This window comes from Aquarana catesbeiana, linkage group LG01 (genome assembly GCF_042186555.1).
Source record: "Aquarana catesbeiana isolate 2022-GZ linkage group LG01, ASM4218655v1, whole genome shotgun sequence".
NCBI lineage: Eukaryota > Metazoa > Chordata > Amphibia > Anura > Ranidae > Aquarana > Aquarana catesbeiana.
Genome location: NC_133324.1, coordinates 798077711 through 798094881, shown reverse-complemented (window position 1 = coordinate 798094881; position 17171 = coordinate 798077711). Strand labels below are relative to the sequence as shown.

Sequence of the window (17171 nt, the reverse complement as noted above, 5' to 3'; positions counted from 1 at the left end):
ATGCTTATGGCCTAAACAATGGTGTTTTATAGGCCGAAAGAAAAATGTTTGATACCAACGAATAATGTACCCATGAACATGAAATTTCCCATTTAAAAATGTACACTTGTAAGAAAAGCACATGGAGCAGCACGAACGTAAGAAACATAAAGAATAGGAACACAGGACAACTACTTACTTTTTTGCAGCACTCTCCGGATCTTTCTGTACTGCTCATGTTCTCGTAATTTCAGGTCCGACCACCGTTTCCTGAGCTGATCTTTCGATTGTCGTACCCCGAAATGGCGTTGCAGACTCTTGACCACTTTCGCAATTATCTTGGCCTTTCGGACATTGGGGTTGGGGTAAGGTCCATACTTTCCATCATAGTCGGCCTTCTTCAGGATGTCCACCATCTCCAACATCTCCCCAAAGGACATATTTGAGGCCTTAAATCTCCTTCTGGATCGTGACGTTTCAGGCTCCGGGCTTTCCTCCTCCTCGTTGCTATAATTAGCATGCACCTGCTGTGTATCCGCCATGTGCTCTTCCCCCACTGCGCAGAACGAAAAGGGAATAGACTAGAAAGAACGTCAGGGGCGGGCGGAGTTACACGCATGCGCAGTGTGTATAAAGAGTAACACGCGTGCGTAGTACGTACGATCTGTGAGCAGAGGAAGGAGTATCAGAGGCGCCGATCGTGAGAACAAAGGTAAGATCTAAACTTGGGCCTATACTGCTTCTAGATTAGAGAAGCAGTATAGAAGCAGAGAAAATGGATAGCTTCAATGACCACAATTTCCTCCCCCTGTTCATAGACAAATACAGGGAGCTGCCCTGTCTGTGGCAGGTGAGACATCCTCATTATAATCATAAACAAAAGAGGCAGGCAGCGCTGGAGAAACTGCCGGAGTTGGTGAAGCCAGTGGTCCCCACAGCAACCATCCCCTATTTAAAAAACAAAATTGGTGGCCTGAGGAGCACTTATCTAAGGGAGCGCAAGAAGGTCACGGATTCCCAGAGGTCCGGAGCTGCAGCAGATGACATTTTTGTCCCCAGGCTGTGGTACTATGAGAGACTGCGCTTTCTGTCAGACCAGACTGAAGTCAGGGAATCCCTCTCCATTCTTCCTTCCACTCTTCCTTCCACCCCAGCTGAGGCTTCCGATGTCCAACCTGGGCCTTCCAGCCAGGAAGAAGTGGAGGAGCCCAGCTGGAGTCAGGTATAGCATTCCTCTACAGATTTCTGGACAATAAAAAAATGATGTTTCCTAGATGTTATTATTGATCACTAATTGCTGATTGAAAAAAGTGTTTTACATATCAATAGACAGTAGTGGGCAAAAATAATTGGGACAAGAATGAAAAATCCTGGGCTCAGAAGGATAGTCTGTTATATTTGATAACATTCAATTTGCAACAGTCAGGAGGTGAAAATTGTGTGTGATTGATGAATAAAAAACTAAAACTATGTCCCTTTTTCATACACAGGAAGACCTCAGCCAGGAGGAGGTTGTGGAATGTGGCAGTCAGGAGGAGGCTGGGATTAGTGGCAGCCAGGAGGAGGCGGGGCTAAGTGTCAGCCAAGAGAAGCCTGGGATCAGTCGCAGCCTGACTGAATCGCAGGTTCCTCCCCTCCGCCTTCCATATAAAAGAGTGAGGAAGGTGACTCCCATGCAGGATTCAGCGCTCAGGCTCATTCAGGAGGCTTCTGCGTCCCTCCGAGCCTTACCCACTCCTGAAGAGGCCTTTGCCTGCATGGCTGCCACCAAACTGCAGGGCATGCAGAAGGGTCAACGCCTCCTGTGTGAGCAACTTATTTATAAAGTCCTAACTAAGGGGGTGAGTGGGGAACTAACACCCAAGACCGACGTGATTGAGTTGGACTATCCTCCTCCTCCTCCTGCTGCCACAACTCCACCACCAGAGCCACCGCGTGGAAGGAAGCGTGGAAGGAAGACCAGAGAGTGATGACCCTGAGTTCAGTCTGGTCTGACAAAAGCTGCAGTCTCTCGTATGACCACAGCCTGGGGACACAGATGTCATCTGCTGCTTTACGGATCTCTGGGACTTCTGGACCAGACTGCACTCCCTTAGATAAGGACTCCTCAGGCCACCAATTTTGCATGAAAATAATTGATGTCTGCCCTGGGGGTCCAAGGCTTCGCCAATTTCTGCAGTTACTCCAGCGTTGCCTCCCTCTTTGTTTAGTTGTGAGCCCTTAATAAAAGTTTTATTTTGGAAAATGATACTCTCCTATGTGTGTTTTCAACCAAAAAGGACAGTTTGTTGGTGACGATTCAGGTACATTTCTAACATAAAATGTGAAATTAACAAGGGACAACAACACCAAACAATCTTCTACAGATTAAATAGAACAACATATCAATGGTGTTGTGGTAACTTGACACAAAAAACACACACAAAAATTTTCAGGAGTACAAATAAAAATCACAAAAACAAAAAATAAGCCTTGAAAAAAATACAAACCAAAAAAAAAATAATCGGCCTTAAAAACAAAAAACAAAAAAAAAAACAAAACCAAAATAATGATGTCAGATGTGACAAATCCAAATATATTGAGGGAATCCCGATAAATAGTAAAGAAATAAGTTTGTGAGAAGTCTGTGTGAATAGGAGCAGCAAAAATACTTAATTCTTGTCACATTATAAAGAAGAAGAGAGTGCGCTGTATTAAACCATTTTTAACATTGCAGCATGACGAAAGTGCTGTATCCATTGCGAACGCTAATTTTACCAGAACGAGCTGTTCTGTGTCGGAATTTCTTCTGAGCATGCATGGCACTTTGTGCGTCGGAACAGGCCACACACGGTCGGAATTGACGCGATCGGATTTTGTTGTCGGAAAATTTTATATCCTGTTCTCAAACTTTGTGTGTCGGAAAATCCGATGGAAAAAGTCCGATGGAGCCCACACACGGTCGGAATTTCCGACAACACGCTCCGATCGGACATTTTCCATCGGAAAATCCGACCGTGTGTACGGGGCATAACTGATTGCAGTGTATGGTCACTTTTAAAAATCAAGATCTGAAAATATTAACTTATTGGGTTTAGAAACACTTCTCTGTTCTTTGTAATGTATTGAAAGATTAAAAAAAGGAAAAAAAAAACGAAAAAAAAAAACATTTTAAAGATATATTAGAAGTGATAGAAATGAGATTAGCATCAAAAGGGTTTGTTAACTGAGAACACCTATTAATTGTCTAACAAGACACATCCAATGAGATGAAATTAACCAATTGTATTGGGCGTGCGTTATTATCAATGAGAAAACCACAGTTACCTTAGCGCCACTTGCAGTTTACATATGCGCGGGTATTTATTAACGTTATTTGCCCTTCAATGTGTGTCAGTTCGCACGTCCAATTACTTTTCCGGCGCACCAATTAAAGTATAAACTGGTGCCGTGCCTTCTTCTTAGTAAATCACCCCCAGAGTGTATTCTTGGTAAATGAGTTTTAAATGACAGTGGTTTATTCACCACTAGTGAAAGTTATGTTCACTACTTCATAAATCCAGTGCCTTGAAAAACTATTCATACCCCTTGACATTTTGCACATTTTGTCATGGTACAACCAAAAACTTAAATGTAGTTTATTGGGATTTTATATGATAGATCAACACAAAGTGGCACATAATTGTGAAGTGGAGGGAAAATGATAAACGGTTTTCAAAATTGTTTACAAATAAATATGTGAAAAGTGTGTCGTGCATTTGTATTCAGTCTCCCTGAGTCAATACTTTGTAGAACTACCTTTCACTGTAATTACAGCTGCAAGTCTTTTTGGGTATGTCTCTGCCAGCTTTGCACATCTAGAAAGTGACATTTTGCCCATTCTTCTTTGCAAAATAGCTCCAGCTCTGTCAGATTGGATGGAGAGCGTCTATGAACAGCAATTTCAAGACTTGGCACAGATTCTCAATTGGATTTAGGCCTGGACTTTGACTGAGCCATTCTAACACATGAATATGCTTTGATATAAACTATTCCATTGTAGCATTTGTGTATATGATCTCCGAATGTCTGGATTCCGTCGAATGGCTATGGTCAGTGTCTCAATTGCCATGGCAAATATGATTGGGGACAGTGGGCATCCCTGTCTGGTACCCCTGGCTACATCTATTGGGGAGGGGTAGTGTCCCTGGCGGATTTGGGCCTTGGGATGAGAGTAAAAGGCTTGTAACACCCCCATGAAAAGCGGACCAAAGCCCCATCGCTCCAGCAGGGAGAATAGATACGGCTAGGACACAGAGTCGAAGGCCTTCTGCAGATCCAGTGCGAGGATTAAACCCTGTTGTTTCGGGCCCCATCCCAGTTTGATTGCAGGATGGAGACCATATCCACTGCCCTTCTCACTTGATCTGGGCCTTGTCTGCTTGGGATAAACCCTACCTGGTCCTTGTGATTATATTTACAAATGAAGGAAGAAATACGGTCCGCTAAAATTTTAGTTAGTATTTTGAGGTCATTGTTTATGAGGGAAATTGGGCGATAATTGCAAACTTCTTCTGGGTTCTTGTCCAGTTTTGGAATGACCGTAATGTAGGCAGTGTTAAGTTGGGCACCCAAGGGGCTGCCTTGAGTTTTGCAATTAAAAAATGTTGTCATATGTGGAACTAGGGTATCTGCGAAGGCCTTATAGTATGGGGCTGACAGACCATCAGGTCCTGGAGCGGAACCCTTTCGGAGGCCCTTGATTACTGCCGCCACCTCCTCTACCGTAACTGGTGCTTCTAGGATGTCTCTATGTTCAGTGTCTAGGGATGGGATGGGCAGGCTGTCCAGGAACGTGGAAATCGTGTCCCTGGGGAGTTGTGGAGGTGCGCTATAGAGGTTGGAATAAAATTTCTGAAATGCCTCCAGGATCTTAGCCAGGTTGGCCGTGGGCTCTTGGCACGTTATGTGTATCTTGGGCAAGAAGTATGTCCGCGTTCTGGGGGACAGTTTGGCTGCTAACATCAGGCCTATCTTTTCTTTTTGAGCGTAAAATTTATTACCACTCCAGTGGAGAGATCTCTCTGCTTTCGTGGTAAGGGCTAAATTGTGTTCCAGTCTCAGTTTGTCAATTTGAACTAGTATGGTTGGAGATGGGTTCTTTTTGTGTTGTGCCCTTAGAGTCCTGTAAGATTTCTCCAGTCTCATAATGTCAGCTCCCTGTTCTCTTTTGAGTTGCGTGGCTATCTGTATAATCTTACCTCTGATAAAGGCTTTATGGGCTGCCCACAGAGTCTCAGCGGAGGTACCCTCTACATTATTGATTTTGAAGTATTCTAAGAGTGCGAGATTGATTTCTGTTGTTTTGATTGGGTTGGAGAGGATGGACTCGTTTAGTCGCCAATAGGGATGAGCCGAACACCCCCCTGTTCGGTTCGCACCAGAACATGCGAACAGGAAAAAAGTTTGTTCGAACACGCGAACACCGTTAAAGTCTATGGGACACGAACATGAATAAACAAAAGTGCTAATTTTAAAGGCTTATATGCAAGTTATTGTCATAAAAAGTGTTTGGGGATCCGGGTCCTGCCCCAGGGGACATGGATCAATGCAAAAAAAAGTTTTAAAAACGGCCGTTTTTTCAGGAGCAGTGATTTTAATAATGCTTAAAGTCAAACAATAAAAGTGTAATATCCCTTTAAATTTCGTACCTGGGGGGTGTCTATAGTATGCCTGTAAAGGGGCGCATGTTTCCTGTGTTTAAAACAGTCTGACAGCAAAATGACATTTTGAAGGAAAAAACTTATTTAAAACTACCCGCGGCTATTGCATTGCCGACAATACACATAGAAGTTCATTGATAAAAACGGCATGGGAATTCCCCAAAGGGAACCCCAAACCAAAATTTAAAAAAAAAAATGACGTGGGAGTCCTCCTAAATTCCATACCAGGCCCTTCAGGTCTGGTATGGATATTAAGGGGAACCCCGGCCAAAATTTAAAAAAAAAATGACGTGGGGTTCCCCCTAAATTCCATACCAGACCCTTCAGGTCTGGTATGGATTTTAAGGGGAACCCTGCGCCAAAAAAAAAAAAAAAAACGGCGTGGGGTCCCCCAAAAATCCATACCAGACCCTTATCCGAGCACGCAACCTGGCAGGCCGCAGGAAAAGAGGGGGGGACGAGAGTGCGGCCCCCCCTCCCTCCTGAACCGTACCAGGCCACATGCCCTCAACATTGGGAGGGTGCTTTGGGGTAGCCCCCCAAAACACCTTGTCCCCATGTTGATGAGGACAAGGGCCTCATCCCCACAACCCTGGCCGGTGGTTGTGGGGGTCTGCGGGCGGGGGGCTTATCGGAATCTGGAAGCCCCCTTTAACAAGGTGACCCCCAGATCCCGGCCCCCCCCTGTGTGAAATGGTAAGGGGGTACATAAGTACCCCTACCATTTCACGAAAAAAGTGTCAAAAATGTTAAAAATGACAAGAGACAGTTTTTGACAATTCCTTTATTTAAATGCTTCTTCTTTCTTCTATCTTCCTTCATCTTCTGGTTCTTCTGGTTCTTCTGGTTCTTCCTCCGGCGTTCTCGTCCAGCATCTCCTCCGCGGCGTCTTCTATCTTCTTCTCCTCGGGCCGCTCCGCACCCATGGCATGGGGGGGAGGCTCCCGCTCTTCTCTTCTTCTTTTCTTCTCTTCTTCTCTTCTTCATTTTCTTCTCCGGGCCGCTCCGCAATCCATGCTGGCATGGAGGGAGGCTCCCGCTGTGTGACGGCGCTCCTCGTCTGACAGTTCTTAAATAACGGGGGGGCGGGGCCACCCGGTGACCCCGCCCCACTCTGACGCACGGTGACTTGACGGGACTTCCCTGTGACGTCACGGGGAATGCCACAGGGAAGTCCCGTCATGTCCCGTGCGTCAGATGGGGGCGGGGTCACCGGGTGGCCCCGCCCCCCGTTATTTAAGAACTGTCAGACGAGGAGCGCCGTCACACAGCGGGAGCCTCCCTCCATGCCAGCATGGATTGCGGAGCGGCCCGGAGAAGAAAATGAAGAAGAGAAGAAGAGAAGAAAAGAAGAAGAGAAGAGCGGGAGCCTCCCCCCCATGCCATGGGTGCGGAGCGGCCCGAGGAGAAGAAGATAGAAGACGCCGCGGAGGAGATGCTGGACGAGAACGCCGGAGGAAGAACCAGAAGAGCCAGAAGAACCAGAAGATGAAGGAAGATAGAAGAAAGAAGAAGCATTTAAATAAAGGAATTGTCAAAAACTGTCTCTTGTCATTTTTAACATTTTTTACACTTTTTTCGTGAAATGGTAGGGGTATAAGTACCCCCTTACCATTTCACACAGGGGGGGGCCGGGATCTGGGGGTCACCTTGTTAAAGGGGGCTTCCAGATTCCGATAAGCCCCCCGCCCGCAGACCCCCACAACCACCGGCCAGGGTTGTGGGGATGAGGCCCTTGTCCTCATCAACATGGGGACAAGGTGTTTTGGGGGGCTACCCCAAAGCACCCTCCCAATGTTGAGGGCATGTGGCCTGGTACGGTTCAGGAGGGAGGGGGGGCCGCACTCTCGTCCCCCCCTCTTTTCCTGCGGCCTGCCAGGTTGCGTGCTCGGATAAGGGTCTGGTATGGATTTTTGGGGGGACCCCACGCCGTTTTTTTTTTTTTTTTTTTGGCGCGGGGTTCCCCTTAAAATCCATACCAGACCTGAAGGGTCTGGTATGGAATTTAGGGGGAACCCCACGTCATTTTTTTTTTTTAATTTTGGCCGGGGTTCCCCTTAATATCCATATCAGACCTGAAGGGCCTGGTATGGAATTTAGGGGGACTCCCACGTCATTTTTTTTTTTTTAATTTTGGTTCGGGGTTCCCCTTTGGGGAATTCCCATGCCGTTTTTATCAATGAACTTCTATGTGTATTGTCGGCAATGCAATAGCCGCAGGTAGTTTTAAATGAGTTTTTTCCTTCGAAATGTCATTTTGCTGTCAGATTGTTCTAAACACGGGAAACATGCGCCCCTTTACAGGCATACTATAGACACCCCCCAGGTACGAAATTTAAAGGGATATTACACTTTTATTGATTGACTTTAAGCATTATTAAAATCACTGCTCCTGAAAAAACGGCCGTTTTTAAAACTTTTTTTTGCATTGATCCATGTCCCCTGGGGCAGGACCCAGGTCCCCAAACACTTTTTATGACAATAACTTGCATATTAGCCTTTAAAATTAGCACTTTTGATTTCTCCCATAGACTTTTAAAGGGTGTTCCGCGGCATTCGAATTTGCCGCGAACACCCCAAATTGTTCGCTGTTCGGCGAACTTGCGAACAGCCAATGTTCGAGTCGAACATGAGTTCGACTCGAACTCGAAGCTCATCCCTAGTCGCCAATGTCCCCTCTTTGCCATACTGCCGTTAGTGCAATTGGACATGATCACTATGGAGTGGTCAGACAGGACTGTGTCTCTGATTTGGGACATGTGAGGGAACTAGGATATAGTCGATCCTGGCATAGGTGTTATGGGGGTGGGAGTAATGGGTAAAGTCTCTCCTGGAGGGGTTAGATTCTCGCCATACATCTGTTAGACCCCGGTCGTGGAGTAGCTTGGCAATTTCAAGGCTCACCCTGGTGGGTCTGGTAAGTTGGGCCAAGGGGGGGCTTTGATTTGTCCAACCCCTGGTCGAATGCCGTATTGGAATCCCCCCCAAAACAATTGTGCCTTCCAACGGGGGAGTTAGAGTGTCCAAGATGAGTCGGAAAAACTTGTCTTGCCCTTTGTTGGGGGAGTAGTATGAGATCAGGGAATATAAGTGTCCCTCTATTGTTCCCTTGACCAGGAGGAACCTGCCCTCCGGGTCTTTGAAGTCAGAGATGTATTCAAAGTTACAGGATTTGGAGAAGAAAATTGCGGCCCCTCTTGTTTTATTATCAGCATTAGCAAGGTAGAATCGGGGAAATTGAGGGTGGATGAACTTGGGACTGTACTGCTTAGGAAAGTGGGTTTCTTGGATCATAAGGATGTCGAGGGATTTGTAGCAATCAAATATTTTCCACCTTTTGATAGGGGAGTTTAGGCTTTGTATGTTATGTGTGGCGATTTTGAGGGAGCTCTGTGCGGGGTCAATTATGGGGGTCAGGGAAGGTTCTGTGTCTGCACCTACCATCACTCCCCCTTTGAGGATTGCTGTCCTCTCTTCCCTGCAGGTTATCTGCCCGGACATCAGGCAGCTGGGAATTCCCCCTTCTTACAGGAGCAATGCACACTGTAAGATAAGAATAGGTTAGGCACATGTGGAGTAGATAGGGAGCAGAAAAGGAAGGAACAGTTAGGAAAGGAAAAGAGACAAGAAAAAGGTCTCCTAACTCAAAGAAAAAAAACGTTCTGGGGGGGAGATGCCCCGCAAGAACCTCTACAAAGGTAAAACAGGTGAGGCCTATTCCAATGGGGAGTAGGCTACCCCGCCCCCAAAAACCTTCTGGAGTCTGAGGGAGAGGCGGAGCCACATGGGGCCCACCCCAGCCAGGGCGCCCCTGAGAAAGACAAAATCAATCTGCAAAGCAGTTTTTGGGAGTAACAACAAAAAGAAAAGTCATAGTCCAGCTCGACAGGAGCTAGGGCCTTTACAGGGGGCCCCCTGTCCTCCCCCCATAGGGAATTGAGGAGTGAGGGACCCAGGTTTCAAGGTGGGGAGCTCCCTTTACAGATGGGGGAAACTCGTGAAAAGTGAGTGGAAAAAATGTAATTTCAACCGGCTAAAAAAATTTAATTTAACGTATGACCGATATTCAAGTCCCCTGGTACAGATTCATCCAGGACCCTCGAAAGTTCAAGGTGTATGGGACAGTTCATGTCGGCCGGGATCCAGTCAAGTAGGTCCATTGTCCTTAATCTTCTTGCTTCTCGACCTGTTCTAGAGTGGAGATTGAGGACTGGTGGGGGTCGGTCTCTTGGACACACCCGAAACTTTATGGGAAGTGTCCATGTCTGCTTCTTGCGATATGAACGTGAGATGCAGGAGCAATCTTTCACCGTCAGGGAAAGTGGAGAAAGAGTAATTCTTTCCGTTATCTGAGAACTTTACAGCGAATGGGAATGCCCACTTGTATTTTATGTCCTTTCGGGCCAGGACTAGAAGTAGTGGTTTCAGTGACCATCTGCGTTGCATCGTGGATGGAGAGAGGTCTGCATAGATTTGGACGGGGTGTCCTTGGCACATCACCCTGGGCACGGAGCGTGCTTGTCTCATGACTTCTTCCTTCACTGCGTAGAAGTGGGGTTTATCGATAATGTCTCTCAGAGAACCGTCCTTTTACGGGGGCCCCAGGGCTCTGTGGGCTCTATCCAGCTCTAGGCGATGTTGTGGGATATTAGGGATCAGATTCTGGATCAAGTTTTGCACCACTGCTGGGATGTTTGTGATGGATTCAGGCAGGCCTCTGATCCTGACATTATATGTCCTTGATCGATTTTTCAAATCATCGATCCTGGATAGGGCCACATCCAGTTGTTCCTGAATTGTGTGTATATGATCTGAGTTCTGGTTTGTAGCAGCCACAGTTTGGTCAAGCTTGGTTTCAATTGACTCAATTCTGGTACCCAAATTCTGGAAATATGCTTTTAAATCTCCTGTTATTTTAGTTGCAGTTTGGGCAAGTCCCCTGTCAAGGAGTTGTGACAGTTTCTGATATAAGTCTGCAACTGAGAAGGCAGAGGCTGCGGTCTGGGAGTTGGTAAAGAAGGGGTCAGCATGGCTGACTGTGTTAGGCCCTGTGGGGGAGAGGGCATAATCCTCCATGGTGCGGCCGATCAGGGATTCTGTGGAGGCCAAGGATGGGGCACATATTCTGCTGGGTACTCACATATACCAGTGGGAAATAGGGCAGGGTGTCTGGGGCTATCTTCGGCCTGTCGTCTGGAGCGTCTTCGGCACTGCTAACATGAGGCCTCGCCGCGGCCGCCATCTTAGATTCGCCAGCCGGGGCTAATTTATCAAATTGCGGCCCGAGGTCTCTTCGTACTGCGGTACCCGATATATGGGGGGGTACCCGGGTGTCTAGGGGTGCCGTGGGTATCGATGGCTTCACTCCCTGGCTGCCGTGTGCGGACTTATGGGCGCCGCTGGGCTGGGGTGGTGTGGAGCTCCTGGCTCAGGCGGCCATCTTCCGGGCTCTGCGCATGCGCCTCCTCCAGGATGTTTTTTTATAACGTAACCCTACTTTAAACTTCTCTACAATTTTATCCCTGACCTGTCTGGTGCATTCCTTGGCCTTCATGATGTTGTTTGTTCACTAAGGTTCTCTAACAAACCTCTGAGGGCTTCACAGAACAATTGTACTTGTTACACACAGGTGGACTCTATTTACCAACTAGGTGACTAGGTGACTTCTGAAGGTTTGTTCCACTAGATTTTAGTTAGGGGTATCAGAGTAAATGATATACAAATGATGAATACAAATGCATGCCACACTTTTCAGATGTAGAAAAAAATTGAAAACCATTTATCATTTCCCTTCCACATCACAATTATGTGCCACTTTGTGTTGGTCTATCACATAAAACCCAACAAAATACATTTACGTTTTTGGTTGTAACATGACACAATGTGGAAAATTTCAAGGGGTATGAATACATTTTTAATGCACTCTAAGGCCCCTTTCACACTGGAGCAGTTTTCAGGCGGTATTGCGCTAAAAATACCGCCTGAAAACCGCCCCTAAACAGCCTCCGCTGTTTGTTCAGTGTGAAAGCCGGAGGGCTTTCACACTGAAGCGGTGCGCTCGCAGGACGGTAAAAAAAGTCCTGCGAGCCGCTTCTTTGGAGCGGTGAAATCAATGAAATCAATGGAACAGCGCGGCTATACCGCGGTAATACCGCGGCTATAGCCGCACTGTACGAGCGGATTTAACCCTTTTTCGGCCGCCAGCGGGGGTTAAAACCGAACCGCTAGCGGCCGAATACCGCTACAAGAACGACGGTACAGCAGCGTTGTACCGCCGACGCCCCCACCGCCCCAGTGTGAAAGGGGCCTAAGGCACTTGTACCAGAAATCCTCACCTGCAAGCCTTTCTGCAGCAAAGTCCATCACCTGCAAACACCAGGCAGCTCCTTAGACTAGGGTCTTGGGCAAATTGGCAACTCTGGCATCACATTTCTAAAACAAGCACAGGCCTAAGGCCTTATGTACACTGCTGCTGGTAAACCGACGTTTAGGAGCAGTTGGGCATTTTTTTCAACTGCTCCCGAACTCTCCTCTATGTTATCTTATCAGTACATGTACACAGGGTCATTTACAGTCGTTTCTAGGCAGTTGAGTTTAGAGGCTTTATTTGGAAAAAAATGGGTTCAGAAGCTGAGTTTAGAGGCATTTCAAGTGCCAAATGCTTCTAAACGCAGGAACTCGCGTTTAGCCGAGTTTGGTTTACAAGCGGTTTTCATTTTTGGCTATTTAAAAGCTTCTAAACGCAAACGCGGTAAAACTGTCGTTTTATAAGTGGGTTACTATCTGTCAAGTTAAATTGTTCATTGTTCAGGAGAGGTTGTAAAAACGTCCCGTGTACATGAAGCAAGTGTTTTTAAAGAAGAACATGTAAAATATGGGAAAAACACAATTTTCACCACATGCTGTTGCCTGCAGGGGGGGGGGGACGACGACAGACAGACAGAAAAAGAGAGACAGACAGACAGACAGAGAGAGAGAGGGAGAGACAGTGAGAGAGAGACAGACAGACAGAGCCAGGTGAGCGGCCATTTCTTCTGAGGGTGCGGAGCAGCCCCCTTTATTTCCTTTATCTTCTAATAATCTGAATTTTCTATTGTTATTTGGAAGGACTATCTTTGTGTCTCATTACTCCAAGCACAGTGTGCATTGCTGGAGTTTATAGTGATTGGACGCTTTGCATATTTAGACATTTATTCATTGTGTGTGTTCTTTTGCACACTGCCTTCATGCACGTTATGTAGGTATTTTTAGAATAAGCGCACCATTCATCTATGTCATTATTTTCTCTAAAAAGTGTTTGTTCACTTTTAATGGTTGCAGCTGTTCGATATTTTTATTTTTTTGGTTTATGTGCACCTTTATACATATATTACCAACAAAAAAGAAATAACGGGTCCTATGTAGGTATATCCACAAGAAAGTGTTTATTATCTACACTCTTATACCACTCACCAGTGTGTGGTGCTGTTACCATAGCCAAACCAAGCAGAGCATACAAGATGGAACCCAGATAGGACTACCCGGGTCAACAAGCGGCTACTTAGGCAACAGATGGTCTTGATCAGGGTTAGTTATAAAAATCTAATTCTGTGTAATTTTTGAAACAAATAATTTTTGCATTTTCATAACTAACCCTCATCAAGACCCTTTGTTGCCTAAGTAGCCGCTTGTTGACCCGAGTAGTCTTACCTGGGTTCTATCTTGTATGTTATACACATAGTTACATAGTTAGGGCCTTTTCAACCGGACATGTCTGTGTACGGGCTCCGCTTTGTTCAGCGGGGGATCGCTCCGTGGATCCCCACTGAGCAGGCAGATGACAGGTCTGTCCCTGCACACTGTGCAGGGACAGACCTGTCAGAGCACCACTCTCCTCTATGAGGGATCGGATGAAGATGGACCGTAGAGTCCGTTTTCATCCGATCCGCAGACAGATGGAAAAATAGGATTTTCCTCCGTCACACTTTAGTGGATTGGAGGGGGTCGGATGTCAGCGGACATGTCACCGCTGACATCCGTCGCTCCATAGACTTGTATGGAGCGTCCGTTCAGGTCCGCCTAAAAAACTGACAGGCGGACCTAAACAGTCTGCCCGTGTGAAAGGGGCCTTAATCAGGTTGAAAAAAGACACAAGTTCATCTAGTTCAACCATAAAAATAAATAAATAAAAAATAATATCATACAATCCCATATACACAATCCTATACCCACAGTTGATCCAGAGGAAGGCAAAAAACCCCAGCAAAGCATGATCCAATTTGCTACAGCAGGGGAAAAAATCCTTCCTGATCCCAGAGAGGCAATCAGATTTTCCCTGGATCAACTTTACCTATAAATGTTAGTACTCAGTTATATTATGTACATTTAGGAAAGAATCCAGACCTTTCTTAAAGTGGTTATAAACTCTTACAACATACTTTTTGCTACAGGTAAGCCTATAATAAGGCTTACCTGTAGCTACCCTGAATATCTCCTAAACCTGAACGGTTTAGGAGATATCCCCTGTATTTGCATGTGCCGACATCATTGGCACATGTGCACTGAAGCAAACTGAAGCAATGGCACCTACATGCCGTTGCTTCAGTGAGTGTGCCATTACCAGTGGCTCCTGCGCGCATGCGCGGGAGTGACATCATCGCGGCTCTGGCCAATCACAGCTCTGGAGCCCGCGATACCTGGAAGTAACTCTGGGAGCGATGACGGCTGCCGGAGCGGTGTATGAGGACGGCTGCAGGGGTTTCGATCTCAGGTAAGTAATTCATAAGGATGCCTAATATGCCTAGATTACTAGCTCATTATGCCTTTGTCTTGCAGGTTTTTATTTAATTTATTTTTTTGTCCTAGGGTTTACAACCACTTTAAAGCAATCTACTGAGCTGGCCAGAACCACCTCTGTAGGGAGTCTATTCCACCTTTTCACAGCTCTTACTGTGAAGAAACCTTTCCGTATTTGGAGATGAAATCTCTTTTCTTCTAGGCGTAAACTGTACTGTCCTTTAGGAACTGTATCGAACGCTTTTGCAAAATCCAAGTATATCACGTCCACATATTAATAGCGCACAAGTATTTTCATATTGTAAAGTGCATATAGTGTTAAAGCACACAAAAAATCATTCCTAAAAACCAGAGGGTGATTCTGCCCACCAGTGTCCGCCCATAATCAGTTTTGGCTACACTGGCCCTTTAATAGTAAACCACTTGCTAGTCACAACATGCTTTGCTAAGATGTAAACATAATGTATTGTGGTAATGTAAAACATTGTAATATAACAGGTCTAATGAGTAACATAAGTAACCAGTTCTATAAAATGTGAGTGTGCAGGAAGGACTCATCTTGTATGCTGTCACCTCCACACTGCACGCATAAAGCTGCCTGGAATTGAAAGAATTGACCTGCACATGGTCAGCCATGCTTGCTGTGTAAGCTTGTCTGTTGGTTGTTGCTATAGCTACCAAAAGCTAGTGCAACCCAATGAGCTCAGTGCAGCACTGCTGAAAGGACCAGCCATCTTTCTCCCAGGGAGCAGTGTGCTTGTGTGTTCACACCGTTCTAGTCCTCATTTCTAGAACAAGGAGGGAAACACACATTGCAGGAGAAGAAGGAAGGCAGAGCTGCAGGAGAATGGCTGCAATGCTGCCTGTGGATGGGCTGAGCAGCCAGCCTTCCCTGAGCTGATCTCTGAGGAAGGAATGCAGGCTGATCATGCTCTCTATCCTTTATCAGGCTTTGCCTGGAAGAGCTTTGTTGTATAGGCAAGCAAGGTTCCCCTGCAACCTTATCTCCATTGCTCATTGCTAGCTGATCACAAGGGAGGAAGCTTAGTGACCCTAACAAAGGGTGGTGCCCTCTCTGTAAGCTGGGCTTCTTCTTCTTTTTTCAAATACAAGAAGACAACAGTACTGGAGAAGCAGGTGTACTTCCCATAGTCTTCATTATAGGCTGGACACTTGTACCCCAAGCCAGGCATTGGAAAGGACTGCTGATCACCTGTACAAGGTAAGAGAACACTCAACTTGTACACAATATCATAATACTACATTGAAAAAAAAGATTTTATATATATATATATATATATATATATATATATATATATATATTAAAAATATATAATTTTGGTTTCATATATTTTATTATTTTTTTAAATATAGTAATACATATATATTTATATAATTTATATATACATTTTTATCATGTCAAATATAATGTACACACACACACACACACACACACATACACACACACACACATACACATATATATATATATATATATATTATATAATTTTTAATACTTTCCACAGTATATATTTGTGTATACATAATACAACAATATTTTTTATATATAAACATATAATATATAGAAATTTACAAATTTCATTTGTATATTATTAAAGCTTGGCTGCTGCACTGAACTGACCGGTTTTGAACCCAACAGCTGTAATGGTATTTGTAAATTTTATACACGTTTAAAATACATTTTTTTTTAAAGGCCATATTTACATCAACGCATCACACTAATACGCATTTTTTTTTTTTTTTGCATGATTTTCACAGGACAGCACAGGGCAGCCCATTCACTTGACTGGGCTGCTCTACAGTACATGCGACAAATGCACCAAAGAAACTTTTGCACCTTTTTTTTCGGGAGGTGAGCAACAAAACGTGTGTCTGCTAGTCAGGTTTTTCACGTTGTTCCAGGTACGTGCATTTCTGCGCATGTTCCTGGAAAACTCAGTGAATGGGGCCCTAAATTCATAATCCTGTATAATAATAATATTAATTGAAAAAAAAAATACAACATAGTAATAATATTGACATATTTAGTAAATCGTATTCTCATTGTTATTAAATTCACTCGTGGTCTGCAGCAGGACAAATGCATGACTTGATGCTGCACATTCTATAGGAAATGGCTATGAATTTGGTGCTAATACAAGGAATGCCAAAGGAATAAAGGATGTTGTTTACTACAGGGTACTTGGCCTGTCTGCTTCCTTCTCATTGTTGTGTTATCTAGGTCAGGTTGGCGGGTGGCATGTCTTGTGTGTGCCCAGGCTAGTAAAAGTTGGTAAATGATTAGCCATGTGCAGGTTAGAGGTGCAGTGGGCAGAACGTAATGGGCAGAGGAGAGTTAATAAACAGAAGCCTACACCCCAGCCAGCAGTCAGCTCAGCACACCTACTGTTCTTCTTAGCATGGAGTCAGGGCTGATAAATAGGCAGCCAGCTGGGAGTGGAGCCCATACAGTGTGATGCTATTACAGTATGCATATTTCCTCCAACAAAACAGGATCTATTACACAATGAATGTGGTCTGTTACTGCTGAGATATTCATAACCACAACACAAACCAACACCCTCCGATAATTCATTTTCTTCTCTGAATGGGCTCTTAGGGACAGATCAGCTTTCACTATTGCTAAAGGTCAATAGGCAACAGAGACACATTATCAGTTGATGTTGAAATATCAAGGATACAATAAGATCAGGAGCTGAATGCCTGGCAGAAGCA

General features: G+C 45.1%; 1 protein-coding gene across 22 annotated transcripts in view; it reads left to right on the top strand.

Moving 5' to 3' along the window:
* The first annotated feature begins 15103 nt into the window (after window positions 1–15103).
* Window positions 15104–17171, top strand: part of SORBS2 (sorbin and SH3 domain containing 2) — a 497996-nt gene continuing 495928 nt past the window's right edge. For 11 of the 22 annotated variants that reach the window (XM_073607478.1, XM_073607469.1, XM_073607523.1 and 8 more), the window contains exon 1: window positions 15104–15657. The gene's annotated coding sequence lies outside the window, so the exon portion shown is untranslated. The remainder of the gene's footprint in view (window positions 15658–17171) is intronic. The other 11 variants (XM_073607555.1, XM_073607532.1, XM_073607593.1 and 8 more) reach the window with 5 other exon arrangements.